An 8,659-nucleotide genomic window follows, 5' to 3' on the forward strand; every position below is an offset into this window, starting at 1 on the left:
AGGCTGGTTTGTGCAGACAGACCTTTACCAATATATAAAATACAGCAACAGTATGGTGTTGGTTTAGTTTGTGTTACCTGTTTTGGGCCTTTTTTTTCTTAGTGAGATTAAAGTTTTCATTTTGGGGTTAATTTGTGATTATTTTTAAGATTTTAGGGCAATTTAGATTTTTGATTCAGGTGTGCTGTGATGTGAGTATTTTATGTGGTACTGGTGTTGTGGATGGGGGAATATTTGTTTTGAAAATTTATTTTAGTATTGTTAGTTGAAGTGTTAGGATGAGTTGTGTTTCAGTGTTGAATCTTTTTGAGGTGGTTCAGATGTTTTCTAGGTTAAGATTTTTTTTCCCTTGGTTAGTGGAGGTATTGTGATTTTATTGATGATATTGGTGGGAATTTGATGCTGTTTGTTTTTTGGTTATTTTATTTTTAGGAATGGGATTTTTGCAGTAGTCCTGGAAGAATTCACTTTATTTCCAAACATACTAGTTTAATGATGTAAAGGTTCCCATATTAACTCCTCAGTCTTTTAGATTCTTTTTCTCATTTAGGCTTTCCAGAATTTATGGATAATTTAGCAATCAAGCAGGGATGGCACCCCGTTCTTGAAAAGATGGCTATGAAAAAACCTGTGTCTAACAACACGTACCTGACGGAGGGCAACAATTTTGCTGTTATTACAGGGCCAAATATGAGTGGCAAATCAACGTTGGCATGGATCTGCTGGAGGAGAGGAGTTTGTGGTGGGCTCCCAGTGACATCTGATGGAGTGACGGTGAGAGCATCTCATGGGGTCTGGGGGAGCACCTGGATGCACTTGGATGTGGAGCATTGCTCAGAGGAGGTGGTGAGGGACAAAGCTTTTTGCCAGGAAGCAGCAGCTGAACAGGTGACCCAGTGTGGATTTTCTGGGGCATTTTGGTCCTTTACCCTTTTAATATCATCTTGGCAGTCCCTCCCAGTGCCCTCAATCTGTCGCAACAATTCCAAGGAAATAAAAGGCTGAGCAAACAGTGCAAATAAGGGGTATAGGTAAGGTAGAGTACAGGTGTACCCCACCCTGAACCCAAACCCTAAACAGCAGCCCTAACAACACCCCTGTTTCCCTGAGGCAGCTGCAGGCAGGAACCCTAAAACAGCAGAGTGCCAGAACCCCCGAGAGGTGCAGGCAGTACCCCTGGTGCTAGGGCCAGCCAGAAAACGATAGTGGGGGGACAGATCCATAGGGCTGGGTATAACTGGGGGATGCCCATACAGGGCTCTGTTTCTCACTGACTGGGGAGTCTCCCACCCCTCCTCCATGTTGGGGTCATTTGGCTCCATGCCAGTACTGCAACAAAGTATTCAACTCTGTAAGCCTCTGCCTTCCTGTCAGCTGGAGCATGCAGCCCAAGGACCTGGGAATTCTCAGGAGATGGTGTCTGCTGGATTTTCACAGATGTCCTGCTAAGGTCTCACATTAATATTTGGTTTTAGTTATTTTAGCTGACCAAGAGATGACATCCTGGTGATGGCAGGAACTTCCCGGATGGCAAGGTGGCCTTCCTTGGCTCCCCATGTGGATCCTCCCAGCTGGGCATCCAAGAGCTAAGTCGATGGCTACAACCTGCAGAGGGGATGAGAGCGGGGTGCTGGGTCGGGACTCATGACCCGGGATTTTTGAGTCAGCTTTGGGGAGGGGGAGGTCCAGGCTGTGGCCCCTTAGGCCTCATGAAGGGAGAGCGTCACTTTTGCTCACAGTGCTGAGATGTGCAGGACAGAGCAGTCCCGAGGCGTGTCATGCCACTTGTCCATCGTGCCTTCTCTGTCTTTTGTGCCTCTTGTGTTGTACGTGCCTTGCCTTATCTCTTCTGGGGGCTTACCAGAAACCCTGGCATCACTCCTCACATCTCTGATTTCTGGCTTCCTTGGCCTGATGCCGTCGAAGCTTTGGCTTGGGAACTCTCAGAGGCCTTGGAATCGCGTCTCTCTTGAAAAGCATCCTACCGGATGTCTTTTAGAGGTCTTGTTCCGTGCTGTATCAACAGCTGTGCACCGCAAGGATCCATTGTTGCGGCTCAGGACTTGTACGAAAGATAGGTAGAGGATTGTGGCGGTCAGATTGTCGGGCATCCGTCTTGGTGGTTCTTGGAGTAAGTTGTTCCATCAGCATCTTCTTCCTCCTGGGTTCTGCGAGCCTCGTCAGCTCGCCATCCTTCTCACCCAGGTCATCTCGTTCTGCATTCTCTCAGTCCTTGCGGCCGTTCTTGTGGCTCAGAGTTTTGTCTCCCCGTTGTGTCCCCTCATCTGTTGTCTTGTGTGTCACGGGTGTCTGGGTGTAGTTGGCCCAGAGCTGCTCTGCCCTGCTGTTCAGCCTGGGTGTAGGTGGAAAAGGTCAAGTCCCAGTCCCCTGTAATTTGAAATTTGTAATGTATGGTGTAGTTGGAGTCTAGAGGGTATTCCTAGATCGACACAAGATGTCTGGAGCTGTGAAGTTACCCTGCCGCACTGTGACTTTTGTCTTAGCTTTCTTTCAGATGCGTATGGATTAAATAAGTGGCGGAGACCCCCACTGCAGACTGCAGGGCTTGGGAGGAACTTCAACCCTTTTTTGGGGGCTACCTCCTTTCATTGTTGCAGCGGATTCATTTTTTGCAGTGATGTATATGTGGAAAGAGCTCTAATAAAGTGGTGTTATTCTGTCTGTGGCAGTTTGACTCATTCTGTGTTTTCTTTGGGGGTGAGCAGAAAAGGCTGAGGGGAGCAGGTGGAGACTGGGGGGCTCTGATGTCATTTGGGGCACCCCAAGGTCCTTTGGAGAGGGAGGCACCCTGCGGCTGAGGAGCAGGTGAATGGGGAATGAGGAGAGGGCATGCTGGGTGCCCTTCCCCAGAGGGACCCATAGCTGCCAGGAAATTCACAGGGAGGGGTGGATGTAGAATACAAAAAGCTGTTGAGTTTTCCTGGCTTTTTTATAGGTGTGGGCAGAGAACAGGAATTTATCTCCTAATTCCTTTAGAAAGAAACCCTCTTTCTGTCCCCTCTAGTGTTATGATTTTGTTATGTCAGTGACAGAAGTGGATTTTTTCACATGTATTAATTACATGTAAATTGGTGTATAATATATATATGTATAAATTACAGATTAAAGTTCAGAGATTGAAATTTATATGCATAAATTCCATATAGATTAGTGCATACTAGTGTTGACTAAAGCCTTTATGTTTCTGTAATTGATGTGTTAGGTTAATGAATTTATATAGTTTAAAATGTAGTTGAAAGTAGAAACAAATACAAATTTAAAAAAGCATAAAAATAGAAAAATATGAAGAGAAATATATAAAGGTAAGAATAGATGTATATGTAAATAGAAAATATATAAATAATGTAAATAAATATACACATAAAATATAAGTAATATTTAGTGTTATTGTAATATATTATAATCTATATTGCATATAAGTATATATATAAAATATAAGAAATAAAAACTATAAGTCTAAATTTAAGAAAACAATTTAAATATAATTTAAAATAAAGGCTTGTTTGCTTTTTATTTGGATAAAGGCAGGTCTTTAGAATTTGCAATATACAAATATATAATAAATACATGATGATATAGATATATATATATACAGAAAGAAATAAATATAAGTAATATAAATGTATTTAAAATATATTTATATTTAATATATTATATGATTAATATCTGTATAGATGTTAATATAAATATATTTTAAATATATTATTGTCCTGGGGTGACTTTATGATGCTTATATCCCCAGTTGATTTGTTTATATTACATATTAAGTTCTGCACCCTTAAGACTGGCTCTGAGAGCGAAGAGGGGGGGAAAGAAGGAAGGCGCAGTTTGTGTTGAGACAGATCCCCTCACTCCTCAGCATCTTGGTCCTGGACTGTTTTTTCTGCAGCTCGGAGAGACAGTGGGACAGAGCTCTCCTTTGCTTTCAGTTACTTTTTAGCCAGCTGAGGCAGAGTAGCTTCCTGGACTGTTTTTTTCCCCCTTTTTCTTGGATCTGTTCAAACCTACTCTGGACTGAAAACCCAGACAAACCCCTGGAGCTCAGGCCTGTGGCCCACCAGCTTTCCAGCGCTGAAGGGACTGATAAGAACCTGAGTGAGCTGGGCTACACCACTTGTAAAAGACTTTTTTCTGGATTTGCCATCTCATAGAACAGCAAGAAGTTTTACTGTTTGATATTATTCAATTTTTGTTAAATAAACAGTTTTTCCTCGGTTTTCTTGAAAAAAAACATTTTACCAAAACCAGTCAGAAGAAGAGGTGCTTGAATTTGCTTTCTGAAAGGACCCCATTCAGAAGTTCTCTCTCAAATTTACCCTAAACCAGGATATATTGTGTGTAATATATATATTGTGTGTTATATATATAAAAATATATATTGTGTGTTATATATATCAATGTAATATAAATATATATTTGATAAAATATATATTTGATAAAATATAATATAAATATAATATAAAATATAAATTTGATAAACATAGACATTTAAAAAATGTTTAATTACCATTTCAGTTAAAGGGGCTGTTTGGTGTTTATTTGGTTAGAGGTAGGGCTTTTAAATAAATAATATAGAAATTAAAATATACAAATCTATAGTAAATATATAAAGATGTAGATATAAAAAAGGAAATAAATATAAGTAATATAAACATAGATACGTAGATTAATATTCAATATGAATGAGATGTATAGATGTTGACATAATATATGCTAACATACTATGTATTATGAATTATGTGTTTATCAATATAGAATATAAATATGGTAAGAACAGATATTAAAAAATATTTAAATACCGTTTAAGTTAAAAGGGCTTTTTGGTTTTTCTTTGGTTAGCGGCAGGGGTTGTAAAGTTTCGGTCGGGGGTTTTTTGGGGCGTTCTGTTTATAGTTTTTGGAAGGGGATTCCACGCGTTGTTTCTTTGCCTCCCTTCTATGCCCGTGTCCGAAGTGCAGCGCAGCCCCGAGCCGAGCTCTGGGGCAGTGCTGCCGCCACGTGGGCACAGCGTGGTACTGCAGCCATGCCCCGAGCCGCTGAGCGACGGGGATGGGGCGGGGGGGCCGCCCGGCGGGGCCGGTCTGGATGAGCACCGGGGGCAGACGGCGGGCGAGCGGGGTGGGAACAGGGCTGCCCCTCCGGGCCGGGACCCTGCAGGAGCCGGCTCGGGCTCTACGCCACGCTCAAGGTGAGTTTTCTTTTCAAAAAAATGCCGTAAACTGCTCATTATTTTCACAAATCCCTTCTCATTGGCTTCAAAGGCGAAATTTCCATGGGTTTTGAGGCAAAGGACTATGGTAAAATAATTCCTGTCATAAATGTTTTAAGAAAGTGTTAAAGTTCAGACACAAGAAAATGGAACATGATTTGGAGTGCTTGATATATTTAAAATTCCTAAGAGAAGCTGACTCTCATGACATTATAAAACAAATTACATGGACATCGGTGTTCTAAGCATCTGGCTCTTCCCTTGGGGTATGGCATGTTTTCAGAAGTGGACCAAACAGTTGTTTGCTAGCCAGGCGTTGTTCATTGAGAATGACCCCTCAAAGAAAGAAATGCAGCCCAGATACCATATTTGAGTATGATTTGTCCTGTAAAAGGAGACATGAAGTCCACATGCCTCCATAACACACATTTCTTAGCAGTGGAACTTGAAACATTGGCCCAGTGTTTTTGCCTCATGTCTGAACAGAAATTTACTCACTGTAGCTTGGGCCCAGGACCTCTTCTCTTTTTACTATGTTCCTCTCAGAAGCATCTCTCCCTTCTCTGTTTCTTTGCAGACAAGGAGGAAGAAGCTGGGACTTCATTTTTCTTTTGCCTGTTAATAAAAAGGCCACTTGTGGCTGTGTGCAGTGGCAACTGCATCACAGAATCTTAGAAATGATTATTCACAGGTTGAGGAAGTAATTCCTTTTTCATCACTGCTGAATTTCATCACTCACTGATTTCCATAGGTGTGTCTGTGACTAGATGCCTAATATATTTAAAGCAGTTCTTATTCTTACAGGTGTTTCAAACACTGCAGTGTCTGCCCAGGTTTTGTTTCCAAAAGTGAGGTGTACTGCTGGGTGTTTAATTTGGTATGTTACATGTTCTGTTGTGTAAGTAACTGCAGTGTCCTCCCTGTGCCTGTGTATTGCAGGGGCAGGGGAGTATGCTTGTTATAAAGGTGGTGATAATTAGAAATAAGCTATTAAAGCTTGGATGAAAGGTTAAAAATCATTGCTTAGAGTACTGCATAGATGTACCAGAAGTAACTACATCCTGGAAGTGCTGTGTGTGTAAAACTGACTGCACCTTCTCATTTTTAGCTCCTTTTTCTGACTCTGACTCTGCTCCTATTCCGACAGACCCGTCCGAGCGTGGCGTTCACTAAACGCCTCCCCATGGTGGGAGACGAGTTTAGGAAGAAATACCTTCAATTCACTGGTGAGGCAAACGGGACTCAGTACAAGGAGGACTGGACACAGATGAAGGTAACAGTCTATTTCTTCCCCATAACAAGTACTTCATTAGTTTATTCCTGGCTGTGTGCTTCAGGGCATGTTGGAAGGTACACGTAGAGCGACTCTTCTGCTTGCATTGAGTGTGTTCTTCGTGCACCTTCTCCCTGTGTGAAACAAGCTAACAGAGTGTGCCGAGGGGTGCCTGACTGGTTGTGAGGGACAGATCTTTGCTGCCCTCATTTCAGTGAAGGAAACTGGAATTTCTTCTTGTATTTAGCACCATGCGTGGGTGTAAAGTTCAGCTGCCACGTGCCAGCTGAGGACCGATTTGGTTAAGGAGAGGAATTTTTGCTTAGGAAGATTTGGCACTCCAGTTTCTCTTGCATGGTGGAGGCCACCCAAGATCTAAATGTTGCAACAAGTGTCCCGAGCTATTTCCAGTTCGTACTTAAAAATTTGTGTCTGCAACTGAAGTGATTCTGTGCCTTATCCAGAGATGGTGCATTCTGGCTTTTCAGTGTGAACAGTGATGCTCCCAAGTTTTAAAGTTTTGATCTTTCTCTTGTAGGTTAATATGGACACAGCTCTAGGTGGCCCATAGCTTGTGGTTCATCTCAGAAGGAGGGACTTCATTTGGGGTCAGAGAGAAGACCTGCCTTCCCTGCAAGGAGCAGGAAAGATAATCCACAGCCTCTGGGGGAGGCTTAAACTTGAGTAAGTTTTTGTAGCCACTGATGCTGTTGAGCAAGGTAGGCAGATGGCAGTCACTTGAAAATTGGTAACTTTTGATGAGTGCAGCAATTGCCACTGGCTCCCCTCCCTGGCTGCAGTGCTGTGGGTTTTGGCAGCTGCATTGTAAAATTTGTTGGTAGATTGTGGTGTCACTTGCTCTGTAACTGTTCACTCAGGGTTCCCTTAAACAAACACGCTGTGTGGCAGCAGTGAGTTGCTCTTTGTAATGTAGAGATAAATTTGTATGCTTCCTTTTTTAAGTGATTGAATGCTCAAGAAACTGCTGCCTGAGATGGTCAAGTTTGAGGCCTCTCTGGAGGAGCTGGACCTCTATAAGGATGGGGGCTTGCTGTGATTGACCAGTAGATTTGTGCACTTGCGAGGTAGCAAACTGGACTTTTATTTCAGCCAAAGCTTAATGCCACAGTCACAGAACTGTGTATGAATTTTGGCCCATAGTTGTTTACAAATTGTGTGAGACATATAATCAATTATATAATTGAGATGTGTCTAGTAGATGTATAATGTATTGTGTGTGTCTATATGTGATGGTTTCATTATCATATCATGTCACTGAACAGTCAAGTTCATTGGACTGAAATCTGATTACTTGCACTTTAAAAACTTGTTCCCCCCTCACAAGCCCTTTTTGATTTTTTTTTCTAAGGTATTTTATAGGGACCTTGGTTTCAATATTTTCCTTCTGAATCAACAAGGAAAGAGACCTGTTGGGATCCAAAAACAACTTACAACTGATTTTGTGGTGAAACAGAGAAACACTATTTGAGCAGCCAACTCACTGGAAACCTGTATCTTAAACACAAAGAAACACAAAGGCTTCAATTTACCAAAGTATGGATATGATCTAGTAACAATATCCAACTGAGCTGGACAAAGACTCTTTAACCATTTTAGGGCTAAAAAGTGTATGTTTATTAACAGCTCTGGGCCAGTGCTGGTTCTCCCCTTAATACAGGTGAATACAGGCTTTTCGTTTACAGAAATATTGAATACAAATGCATATTCATAACTCAGTTGCCACCCATTCTCTGCTTCTTATGCTAATTAGGTAAAAAGCAATTAAGCATGCATAGTTTGTTCTTTGAATTGGGTTGGTGTCTTATGAGGAGTGGTCACAAAAGGGAGGAGGGAATATATCTCTTCCTTTTCCTTACCTTTCTACCTTTTCAATGCAAAGTGACAAATGAACCCTCGGCTGGGCTCCTAGTTTTGTGTTTTCAATGAGTTTCTGATTTGCAATTGACCTATGTTTTTGAAATTCCTTACCAGATTCTTTGTTTCTCATTATAAGCTCAGCTGAACTAGCATAAAGTTGACAAACAATTAGTTATTAGCCAATGATTAACCTCTGATTTTAGCAAAGTCTTTCTATCTACTTAATTTTAACGAGGCCCATTTATTTATTTTAATTAAATTTAGCAAGGCCTATTTTT

General features: G+C 41.6%; 1 protein-coding gene across 2 annotated transcripts in view; it reads left to right on the plus strand.

Annotated features, from left to right (window-relative positions):
• CCT3 (chaperonin containing TCP1 subunit 3) overlaps positions 1 to 2,689 on the plus strand; it is a 22,798-nt gene extending 20,109 nt beyond the window's left edge. The window contains exons 14-15 of one of the 2 annotated variants that reach the window (XR_004500252.1): positions 683 to 888; positions 1,476 to 2,689. The gene's annotated coding sequence lies outside the window, so the exon portion shown is untranslated. The remainder of the gene's footprint in view (positions 1 to 682; positions 889 to 1,475) is intronic. The other variant, XR_004500253.1, reaches the window with a different exon arrangement.
• Positions 2,690 to 8,659: the final 5,970 nt, after the last annotated feature.

The sequence above is a fragment of the Parus major genome, chromosome 25LG1 (genome assembly GCF_001522545.3).
Source record: "Parus major isolate Abel chromosome 25LG1, Parus_major1.1, whole genome shotgun sequence".
NCBI lineage: Eukaryota > Metazoa > Chordata > Aves > Passeriformes > Paridae > Parus > Parus major.